Raw genomic sequence first — 11,983 nt, 5'->3', positions numbered from 1 at the left:
CCTATCCAGGGGACCCTGAATGGACGCTTCGTCCGGGAGGGGAAAGATTTCCCATTCTGCGGCTTTCCAGAGCCATGGTTGAATTTAGAGAGGTGGCACTTGCCGAGTTTTGAGATCTTCTTTGATTTGCAATTGTCAGGGGATGAAGTTGCCGAAGAGCGGACAGACCCACCAGTTGAGGCTAAGCAATGCAAGAAGGAAGATTCTGAGAGCACGGAAATTGAGATGGGGGTAGCGCTGGATTGTCTCCTCTCAGATCCTTAGATCGTACCAGAGTGCTTGGGGGATAACTTCTCAGTTTCCATGATCGGGGATCAAGCGGATGTGGGCCTACCTTCTGGCATCCTCGATGCATCCATCGCACCCTCCCTCGTCTGGCAATTCGAGGAAGGCTTTTTATCGAGCTGTTCTGGATCAGGTAGTGAACCAGAATCTGATTCCATAGAGTCTGTGGAGTCAGAATCAGATTCTAGTTCGTTTGAGTCAAAGTCAGGTATTTCTGGAGGTGATAACCCGGATGCCACTGTCCTGTCCAGGTCATCTTTTTCTTTTTCCTTTGAGTCTGTTGTAACCAAAGGATCAGACGGACCGGATGTTATTAATGAGAATCGTGCTGCTGTGGTTTCTGAGTACTTTTCTGTGCCTTTCGTTTATTTCATTAATTAGATTTTCAAAATTTTGATGAAAACGACGAGGAAGAAATTCCTCCGATTTTAAAGCATTTGATTGATTGAGAGCAGGAGAGGTTTGTAAAACCATTGGTTGATAAAATCACCTCAATTAATGTCGGTACTGAGAAGGACCCGCAGCTGGTCCAGATCGGGTCCACGTTGTCTTTGGAGGAACGAGAGCGCTTAGTCGCTTTATTAAAAGATTTCAAAGATGTTTTCCCGTGGTCCTACGAAGACATGCCGGGAATCGATCCTGAGATTGTACAGCACCAGATCCCTCTTGACCTAGAGGCCCGACCTGTTAAGCAGAAGCTCTAAAGGATCCGCCCGGACTGGGCTCTGAAGATCAAAGAAGAGGTCACCAAGCAGATTGATGCATGGTTTCTTTTGGTATCTGAATACCCTACTTGGTTGGCCAATATAGTTCCGGCGCTGAAGAAGGATGACAGAATTCGGGTATGTGTGGACTTCAGAGATTTGAACAAAGCCAGTCCGAAGGACGACTTTCCTCTGCCACATATCGATGAATTAGTGGACTTCACTGCTGGGCATGCGCTGCTCTCGTTCATGGATGGGTTTTCAGGCTACAATTAGATTTTGATGGCACCCGAAGACAGTGAGAAGACTGTTTTCACTACCCCGTGGGGAACCTACTGTTATAGGGTGATGTCGTTTAGGATCAAGAATGCAGGGGCTACGTATTAACGGGTTGCGACCACGATCTTGCACAACATGATCCATAAAGAGGTTGAGGTGTACGTGGACGACATGATTGTCAAGTCCAAAGAAAGAGAGGGCCACTACACTGCCTTGAAGAAATTTTTCCAACGGATCAGAGAATACCGGTTGTGGCTGAATCCTTATAAATGTACTTTTGGTGTTACAGCAGGGAAAATGCTGGGGTTCTTGATCACACAATGGGGTATCGAGGTCAATCCTTCCAAAATCAAGTGGACGGGGATGAAGTAGTAAAATATCTGTTCCCAGATGAGACCATTCTGCATGTTGAAAAAGAAACCTGGACTATGTACTTTGACGGAGCATCAAACCAATACGGGTATAAGATAGGGGTGTTACTGATAGCACCCGACAATTCCCGCATACCCTTAGCCTTCAAGCTCCAGTTCAAGGTATCGAATAATGAAGCAGAATATGAGGCATGTATTGCTGGACTAGAAGTTGCCTTGGAACTAGGGGCAAAACGTTTGGATGTCAGTGGGGACTCAAACCTTGTTGTATCTCAAGCTAAAAGAGATTGGAAAGTTAAAGAAGAAAACATGAAAATTTATCACCAGACCTTGGACGTTCTGATTCCTCGGTTTGAAAAACTGAACTTCGCTCATCTGTTAAGAGAAAACAACATGTTCGTCGATTCTTTAGCAACTCTATCTTCTATGATAGACATCCCTTTTGGAGTCCGGATGCGTCCAATCATCATTGAACAGAAATTCGTGCCGGCGTATGAGCTGATTGCTGCCATAGATGAGGTACAAGATCAGAACCCCTGCTATTTTGATAACTGGAACTTCTTAGAAAAGGAAGCTTATCCACCAGGGGCAAATACCAAAGATAAGAGGGCAATTCAAAGAATGGCTGTTCAGTTCATCATCTGTAGGGGTAAATTGTACAAGCGGGGTCATTTGGGAATGCATAAGTTGTGTGTCGATGAAGAAGAGTCGAAGCGCCTCATGGAGGCTATCCATAGGGGAGAGTGCGGAGCGCACATGAGCGGGGTGATGCTAGCTCGGAAGATTCTCAAGCAGGGTTATTATTGGTCAACCATGGAGGAGGATTGTATTAGCTTTGTTCAGCGATGCCACAAATGCCAGATCCATGCAAACCACATGAACATTCCGCCGTCGAAGTTGTACAACATGACTTCACCATGGCCGTTTTCAGTTTGGGGGATTGATGTAATAGGGGAGGTTACTCTAAAGGGGTCGAACGGGCATGAGTATATTCTGGTAGTGATAGACTACTTTACAAAGTGGGTTGAAGCCCAATCTTACGCTGTGCTGAAGGCGTCGCATGTTGCTAAGTTCATCAAGAACAACATCATCTATCGCTATGAGGTCCCGAATGAGATTATTTCGGATAATGGTTCCCACTTTAAGAAGGAGGTGATCAACTTGTTAGAGAAATACAACGTGGCTTTTCATAAGTCATCTACATATTGGCCGCAAACCAACGGAGCAGTTTAGGCCGCCAACAAAAACATCAAGCACATTCTGCAGAAGATGGTGGAAACCTACAGGGTCTGGCCAGATAAACTGCCATTCGCTCTTTAGGGCTACCGGACTTCAATTCGAACTTCTACTAGGGCAACTCTATATTCCTTGGTCTATGGGATGGAGGCTGTTCTGCCAATCGAAGTTGTGGTTCCGTCATTACGGGTTATGGCTGAGTACCAGATAGCTGAAGCAGATTGGCAGCAGAGCAGGTTCGAAGAACTCATGCTATTTTACGAGAGAAGGCTGAAAGCACTGTATCACGTCCAGGGTTATCAACAAAGAATTGCCAGGGCTTTCAACAAGAAGGTTAAGTCCAGAAATTTGAAAGAGGGGGATCTAGTACTCAAAGACAACCAAGCTCCCATCCATGACCCTAGAGGCAAGTTCAGACCTAATTGGACTGGTCCTTATATCATCAAGTCTATCTAGTCAGGTGGAGCTGTCATTCTGATGGATTTAGATGGCCCTGTGTTCTCCCAGCCAATCAACATAGACAAGTTGAAGAAATACCATCCCTGAGAGGCTCGCTAGGCCGAAAATCCAAAAGGGCGACCTAGGCAAAAATTAGAGCATGAAAAATTTGAAGTAATAAAAATTGAGCTTGCAAGGTTGAAAACCTAGAAAGGGCGGCCTTGGCTAAAGTTAGAGCATAAAAGGAGAGTGTTAATACACGAGTGAACCAGAACCGAACTATGTAAGACTGCACCTCAATTCGCACCACCATCCCTCATCTGGGGCATCAACTAGTCGTTGTTGGAAGAAATAGCCATGTGCTGAATATGCTGGGCATGAGTCCACCACTTTCAACTTATCCATCAGCCATATCTGGGCAGGGATGAAAAACAAGAGAGATTAAAGAATAGAGAGATGTGCGTGGAGAGAAAAGAGAGAAAGGGGTTTTAAGAGAAAAATAGAGCTTGAGGGCCGAGTGATGTGAGAAATACACATGTGAAAAGGGTAGGAAACATTACCTGTAAGAGTAGTGGACTCCCTGCAAATCTAGTTGTCTCCCGGCGATGGAAGGCATCCAAACCCATCAGTGTCTCAGCTAGTGTCATGGCAATGCAGCTCTTGCCCTCCTTCAAGCCTTGGGCAACTTCAATCAAACAGACATTGGATCCTCTAAAGCTTAGGGCAAGCAAGAAGTGAGACAATATGCATAAACAGAGGGCGTGTTGCCGAAAACTCTGCCAAAGATGGTCACCACGGTCACCGGCGTCAGAAAACCAATGAATCAAGCTGGGGATGTCCAACTCCCCGTCGCGAATCAAAGACCAAGCGTCATGTAAAGTAAGCCCACACATCCATCCTAAGGCTTCGATGTGGCCGAAACGGAATTGGGGCAAGATCTCTTCAACGCCCTGAGATTCCATTAAAGCTTGGAAATCTTCAAAAGTGGGGCACATCTCTTGTCCGCTAAAGCTAAAAACATGAGTTACCAGGTTCCAACATCTGGCCGCGGCATGGAGGAATAGAAAATGCAGCGGGGTGCGGCTCAGCATGAATAGTGCATCTATTTCGAAACTCCGGAAATTCAACTTTTCCGAGCCATCCAAGTTTGCAATCCAATTTGTGAGGTTTTGGGCAAGAAATGCTTCCATTTGGGGTAAAAACAGTATTGAAATGGAGAAACCACGAAGCCGAAACCTTTATAGAAGATAAGGTGTTGAGTGGAAGATAGGTGGCAACAATCTGGGGACTTTCTGCATAGGTAGCCGACCGGCCAGGTTTTGTCACCGACCGACCATTTTTATAGCCGATCGGCTAGTTATGGTGGCCGGTGGCCTCCTACTTTGGCCGATGGCCTCTCCTTTTTCTCTTTGAGTTGTCTACGTGTTGGAAGTGTTGAGAACTTGGGTTTTGTTCCACTTTCGATGCATCTTTGTGACGATTTCGCGAAGTCGAACCTGTGTTGTTTCAATTTGTTTATCGAGTTGTTGCAATTTTGTTGATTGAGTTGTATTTGTGTTGATTATTAAGTTCTTGTCTTGCTTATCGAGTTGTATTCACATTTGAGTAGCATGTCAAGTCCTAGTTTTGTTCTTTCAGTTGTCGGTCGGTTCACCACCTGATTAAGACAATGCAATTTGAATATGCTATTTTCAAACAAAGCTCAATCTTATTTTCATGCTGTGCGATGTTATACGATGCTTTGAATGCAAAATGTAATACTTTTTTAAAAACAAAAACTGTTTTCATTCCATCATGGTTTCTTTTTCAAAAGAGTATAAGTTTTAAAGAAAATAAAACTGCATGAGGCCGTACAATGTACTAATACTACTGGCAAAAAGGAAAGCTAAGTAAAAAAGAAAAAGAACTGAAAAGAAGCATTTGAATCATCCCCGGCCACCTCAAGATCGAGAGGCCGTCCTCGCCCTCTTCCTGGGCGTGGCCTCAGAGCTGTCACCATCAGCGCCGTCGTCTGCATTTGAGCCAGAGTCGGCTCCAGAACCATCTCTGCTCCCCTCCGCGGAGCCATCTCCAACCTCATCTCCACCCTAAGATGACACTGACTGTGGGCTCGCTGGCTCCTCGTCAGACTCATCATCATCTGGGGTGGGCTCCCGAGAACTACTTCCAGCATGAGTATGCCTAGCTTTGCTTCAACTGTGCATCGACGTTCCTCCTCTTTCTCTCCCTGCTGCTCGGGAAGCCATTGAAGGTCCTGCTGGGGCGTCCGTTGTGACTGGCATCCGAAATGGGACCTGAAAAGAATAATTTGGCAAATGCATTAGTTATGATATGCGAAGCTGAGTATGGTATCAAATGCAGTATATGAATGCCGTGAACAGTACATGATTATAGTGTATGAATGCTGTGAGTAGTATATGAGCGCTGTGAGCAGTGAATGACTGCAGTCTATGAAGGCCATGGCCAGTATATGGGATACAGTGTATCGGTGCAGTGAGTGGTATATGAGTGCGGTATATCAAATGCAGTATTGATAATGTGATGCATCAGATCAGTATGGAGTTGATTATAAAGGGTTTCGGAACGGAGGTTGAAAGAACTTATTGGAATACTGTAAATGCTGAGCAGATCCATGCTCGTCTGCACCATCCCCATCAGAGAAGCCGACAACTCTAGAGCTTGCCCAGTGTACACTATGGAAGCCTGCAAGAGTGTTGAGATGATTAGTGAATTTGCGAAGCATAGACTGAAATGAAATGAATGTGCAGAATGAAAAGTACGGTACATATCGGGGTCGGGCCTCGCACTCCGACGAGCTCGTGATCAGCTGGGGCAGGAGCGATGGGAATCTGATAAGTCTCTCCTGCACGTCCTTGGCATGTCATAGTAGTAGGCAAGTCTGGCCACCCCGTCCTCTGTCTCCTCTGGGAACCTCTCCTACCATGGGTCTGAGTCGCCCTAGATCCTCCCACTCCTCCTGATGCGGCTACAGGTCTGTCTCTCTCACCTCGGCAAACACCGGCTAGACACGACATAAGATATGTGTGGATAAAGACGGTATAATCATAGTCGAGCCTGAAGAAGTCGGCATACCAGCCTCTGGTGAAGTCGATCATCTCCTTCTTAGTGTACCTCTTGTAATCCTCATATAGGTAGGGGGTGGCATTGAGACTATCTGCTCGGGCAAGCCGAGGCTCTATCGCAAGAAGCGCTCTTCCAAGTACCACGACCAACAGACCGGGCCTTCGAACAACATCCAGAAGCGTGAGGCCTCCCGAGCGCCAGTAACCTGATCCCTAACCGCGTTAGGCAGCACTACCCAGGGCTGCCAGGTGATCTATAAATGACGGGTATACAGGTTGTTAGCTGCTATTGAAAGTGCAATATGAAGCAAAGCTCAGATAAAGTGTAAGGTTTGAAATACCTCCGCTGCGGCTACAGTGTCGAAATATCGGTGGAAGAATGGGAAAGACACGCGTTTGGACGTCTTTATCCTCTCGCGTTTGACAAGCGTTTGGATGTCTTTCTCCTTGCGCATTTGACACGCATTTGGACGTCTTTATCCTCTCGTGTTTGACAAGCGTTTGGACGCCTTTATCCTCACGCCTTTGACATGCGTTTGGACGTCTTTCTCCTCTCGCGTTTGACACGTGTTTGGACGCCTTTGTCCTTCCGTGTTTGACACGCGTTTGGACATCTTTATCCTCGTTCGTTTGACACGCGTTTGGATGTCTTTATCCTCTCGCGTTTGACACGCATTTGGACGTCTTTCTTCATGCGCGTTTGACACGCGTTTGGACGTGTTTATCCTCTCGCGTTTGACACGCGTTTGGACGTCTTTATCCTCTCGCGTTTGACACACGTTTGGACGTCTTTCTCCTCGCGCGTTTGACACGCGTTTGGACGCCTTTCTCCTCACAGGTTTGACATGCATTTGGATGTCTTTATCCTCTCTCGTTTGACACACATTTGGATGCCATTCTCCTCGCGCGTTTGACACGTGTTTGGACATCTTTATCCTCTCACGTTTGACACACGTTTGGACGACTTTCTCCTCATGTGTTTGACACGCATTTGAACGTTGTTCTCCTTACGCATTTGACACGCGTTTGGACGTCTTTATCCTCTCATGTTTGACACATGTTTGGACGTCTTTCTCCTCGCGCGTTTCGCACGCGTTTGGACGTCTTTATCCTCTCGCATTTGACGTGCATTTGGATGCCTTTCTCCTCACATGTTTGAAACGCGTTTGGACGTCTTTCTCCTCGCGCGTTTGATACGCGTTTGGGCGCCTCTTTCGTCTCACGTTCGACACGCGTTTTGTTACCTTTCTCCTCTCGCATTTGATACGCTAGGAGGTGTTTCGTTTGAGGCTTTGGGTGTTCCCGATAGTCGGTTTTAGTCTTTCCTGCGTGAGCCGTAGTTAAGATTGCATATAATTTTCTTACATCCTTTCTGCATGAGATGTAGTCTGGTTCGTGTTTACTTGCTTATGTACGAGTTTGCTGTAGCATTTTGTTGCATGGCGTTTACATCTAGATGTTCCATTACAGCTTTCTTTGCATGATCATAAGTTATGCTCATGCATACTATTAGCATTTGCCCCGGGCTGCGGGCACATCATCTATCTGATTGTTACCTTGCATGTTTGTCTAAGTCTTCGGCCTTGTCAAAAATGGGTCGTCTTTGGGCTTTGACATTTACTCTTGTCATTTCGTGACTTCCGAGTTATGTCAAAGAGGGGCAACTGTAGACACCCCATTTTTGACAGTCCTTAAGACTTGAATGTCATCGTTTGAACACTCGATGATTATCCATATTTATGTTCATTTTGAGTACCTGAAGGTCTTGTTGGAGTGCCTCACCTTCGGACCTCTTAACTTGTCTGTTTTGTGCTTGGTTGCGTACCAAGAGCTTGTAGCTTTGTTTCTGAGGGAAGAGGGTGGCCTGTTGGCCAGCCCTACAGCCCATCGGCCAAGCCTTTTTTCTATTGGCCATCAGTGGTGGCCAGTCGGCCTCCCTGATGGGTAGTCGGCCACATGTGTTGGCCGAAGCCATTTTTCTTCTGCTTTTGCAGATATTTTTGGTGCCAGTTGTTCTAGCTATTGGACATTGAGGCCATCCTCCATACATGTGTATGGAGGGATTGGAACAAGCTCTAAGCTTGTCAAACAAGCTTGAGGCTTGTATTTCTATATAAGGGGAGGTCCCTCCCCTTTGTAGAGGGTTCAGAAAATTAAGAGGCAAATTTTGACTCTCTCTCTAGAACTCTCTCTCTCTCTCCTTATATATATATATATTGCTTGAAAGTGAGTGTTCTTCATATTTTCGCACACAACCTCTTAGGCAAACATCACTACCCTTTTGCTGAGATTCTTGGAGGCTTTATTTGGACTCAAAAAGCTGGTTTTAGCTCGGACTTGAAGTCCTTTTGCTGCTGTGCTTCAAGGGTGAGCATATTCCCTTTTAAAGCTTGTTTTTTGTACATTGGTTTAGCCACCTTTGCATGCTATTTTAGGCTTGGTTGTTAACTACAACAAGCTCTATTTTTAAGTGTTAAAAATGGTAGTTTTAAGTTTTTTTGGAGTTAGGAGTGTTTCACCCTCTTTGGTGGCTTATTTGCTAAGCTTCTTGCCTTCTTTTAAAGCCTTTGAGATCACCTTGTTTTGGCCTTTTAACCATTGAATTCCAGAGGAATTTCAATGGTAGAAAACTTGTTTTGAGGTCCAAAATAAGAGGGGTAGTCCCCCCTCCTCTTGTCTTGATAGCATGGGTTGTTGGCCTACCAAATGAGCATGTGTTTCTATCCTCTTGAAGCTTAGTTTGAGCATGTTTTTGTGACCTTTTGGACATGCTTAAACTCTGGTTTTGGCTAGTTTGGTCATCTCTTGCATGCTTCATACACTTGTAGTATAATCCCACTTACTAGGCTAACATGCTTCATGTCTTAGCCTATAGTTCTAGCTTGTTTTGGCTACACTCCATCATGTTTTTGGCATTGTTTTAGCATGCTTTAGGACTGTTTTGAGTGGTCTTGGCCTCTTGAGGCTTGCTTTGTATAGCTATGGTGTAATTGGTTTTGTTAGTTTTGTGTTTTGAAACTCCTAGCATGCCTTATTTGTGATGTTTGTGTGATATGGCATCACTTCTCATGTAATTTCAGAGCATAAACTTCTGTCATACTGTCATGTTTATCGCTCTTTCATTGTGTTTAAGAGTTGTGCCTTTATGCCTTGTTTGTGTGCTAATACATGAGCATATTTTTCGTGCCATCTATGCTTCGAGTCTAGCATGTTTTTGCACTGTTTTGACCTGCCTTAGATCTATTTTGAGTGGTTAGGGTCATTTGAGCATTGCTTAATGTGGTTGTAGTGTAAAGGGCCTTGACTAGCTTTGAGTTTTGGGGCCTTTAACATGTGGTGAATGTGGTATTTGCATGTTTTGGCATCGTTTGGCACGTTATTTCAGAGCATATATATCTGCCACACTTCCATATTTTTCACTCTCTAAGTGTTTTTGAGTGTTGAGCCTTATACCTTGCTTGCATGCCACATTGTATGCATGATTGTCTAGTCTTTTGAGCTTTAATCCCAACATATTTAGCCCAATGTTTTGGCATGATTAAGCTCTGTTCATGCCTGGCTTAATCATTTAAGCATTGTATTGCATGCCTTTAGTGTTGTGTCCTTCACTAGTTTCATTGTACTTGGCCCTTAGCAAGTTATACATGAAGTGTTTGCATGCTATTTGCATTGCTTGTGTTTGGATCAGACGTTAATCTGAACATAAGGAATGTGAGACGTTTCATACTCAAAGTGAGGAAACGTGTCACATTTCTTAGTCGCCGTCCCTCTTGATTATGCATGATAGGGTGAGGCCTTTCGAGTCTTATGTGCGCATTTATTGAATTTGCACAAGCTTGGTTCTTTGGCCACCATGCATTGAAAATGCTTGGTTGGTGGCTTGATAGCCAAGTGCCACACTCCTTTGAGCTTGAGATATGATAAGGAGGGTGGCAATGCACACATTTCCTTACAAATACACTGTCATGCCTCTGTTTGTGCTCTATTGCAGCAAAAGGAGAAATTGCAGGAATTAGTGGCCAACAGGTCACATGTTCTAGCCAACCATCCAGTAAAGCTTCCCACCGGCCATTAGTACTGGCCGATTACCACCAATCATGGCCGATCATCCCTCAGCATGTTCCTGAGATAAGTCAGAAGCAATATGGAAGTTGGCACAATTTTCAGAAATCCAAAGAGTGCAAACAAAGGCATTTAGAGGCAAGGTAGTGGATTTTCAGGAGGACGCCAACGAGCATGCATGTCTCCCTTGCCCGCGAGGCCATTTCACTGCTTATGATTAGTCTGCGCGATTAGTCATTCAATTTGTTGTGTAATATCTTAACTAGCTTAGTATAGCTATTTGTTTCAATTCGGTTTTGTAATAATTAATTAGCTTAGCATAGTTAATTAGTTGATTTGTAGTAAGTAGCTTAGCTTAGCTATTTATTCGGACCCTCCTACGAGAGGGCAAATGTTAATAAGTGTGTGTGTGTGTGTACATGTCTTCCAACCCCACGTCTTTCTCCCTTTTACTTATCCGCTTACGATGGTTAGTTTTAGGACATATTTCGATTAGCATACCTTATGCTTTGCATGCGTGTATCATTCATTTGTCTTGCATGCACCGGCTCAGCGCATCATTCAAACTGCATTGTATTTCAATACACTTACTTGAATGCGTGTTTCAAAACATGTTGTCAAGTGTCGCATTCATATGTCATGATTAGGTAGCCGAGCCTACTTAGTTGCATTTTGCATGTGTTGCATTAGGCATCTTAACATAGCTAGGATCATGCATTGATTTCTAACTAGTTTTCTGTTTTGGCTCGGAGTACACTGTAAGTGTTTACGCTTTAGCATACTTGCATGAGTGTGAGTGATTGTGTGACGCCCCGATTCTACACTATTGGTTGCAGTCAAGGGAGAGTCACTAATGAGTCCTATGGTTAACAACCAAGTAAGATCCCGGATCGCTGGAGGAGTCAAAATAGCCTCCCTTCTAAGTCCAGCTTTCTTCGGCAGCGCACTACCCTTTTGACAGACCTTAAAAGGTATTGACACAAGGTCTCATAAGCAACGATAAGGTTCATACATAGAATATAAATACATAATAACCACAATATACTTAATTCAAAAGATGGTCCTATTACATTACATCCCAAAAGAAACCTTAAGTCCTCATATGAGTCTTACAAAGTATCCAGAAAGAAACTTCTAATTTTTCTAGGATAACCAAAAGTCTTCGAAAGTTTCAGGCTCGCCATCTCCAGCTGTGAATTCCTCTTCGTCACCTGGCATGATACGCCGTGAGCTTTGAATGCCAAGTAAACACACACACACCACACCCCCTTTTCCTAGTCCAATACACAATTACAAATATAACGTCAAGTAGTAAAACATGATACTCAAATAAATAAATAACGGGTTAAGTTAGGTGTTAGTAAACTAGAAATCCTCCAAAGAGATTTCGTCCTCCCAACCAGAAGAATCGGACGCGGATTACTTGGTACGCCCCCTCTTTTGCTGCTTTGTTGTAGAACTAACCTCGGATGCCTACCAACGGTTATATACCACATAGCGCCAACCGCAGGGCCTCAAAAGAGAC

The sequence above is a fragment of the Camellia sinensis genome, chromosome 14 (assembly GCF_055761805.1).
Source record: "Camellia sinensis isolate YWXY chromosome 14, ASM5576180v1, whole genome shotgun sequence".
NCBI lineage: Eukaryota > Viridiplantae > Streptophyta > Magnoliopsida > Ericales > Theaceae > Camellia > Camellia sinensis.
This window is presented reverse-complemented; position numbering follows the sequence as displayed.